The 453-nt window shown below is 35.5% G+C and overlaps 1 protein-coding gene across 3 annotated transcripts in view; it reads left to right on the top strand.

The window, feature by feature from the left end:
* Positions 1 to 453, top strand: part of prkg1l (protein kinase cGMP-dependent 1, like) — a 21,681-nt gene that overhangs the window by 1,920 nt on the left and 19,308 nt on the right. The gene's annotated exons all lie outside the window — the stretch shown is intronic.

Here is a 453-nt window from a genome sequence, read left to right as displayed (position 1 = left end):
AAATTATTCGGATTTGGAAATCCCATTGTTGGCTACTCAGAATCAGGTAATCCGTCTTACTTTTATGCCGTTTTTTCAAAGCAACATTGGACTGGATCACCCTGATCCAGATACCAGATACACTCTTTTCAAGATTACCAAATCCGGATTACCAGTGCTCTAAATAGGACGACATATCACAACGTGGGCTACGAGCTACGTACAGAAACAGGTAAGGGAAGAGCAAGATGGGAGTCACTCTAAGTTTGTATTTTGAGACAAAACACAAAAAAATAACTACATTCCATTCAATTCTTTTATGACACCCTCATATGAGACACTACTAATAAAAAACTAACTATACATAAACACATACATGTGACATTTTTGAAAACGTCTTAAAAAAAAAATGTTCTGGGTTCTTCTTCATCTAAGGAGGAAATACCAGAAATTTGTATTAGATTGTTTCCTTGA

This window comes from Etheostoma spectabile, chromosome 5, assembly GCF_008692095.1.
Source record: "Etheostoma spectabile isolate EspeVRDwgs_2016 chromosome 5, UIUC_Espe_1.0, whole genome shotgun sequence".
NCBI classification, from domain to species: Eukaryota; Metazoa; Chordata; class Actinopteri; order Perciformes; family Percidae; genus Etheostoma; species Etheostoma spectabile.
This window is presented reverse-complemented; position numbering and strand designations above follow the sequence as displayed.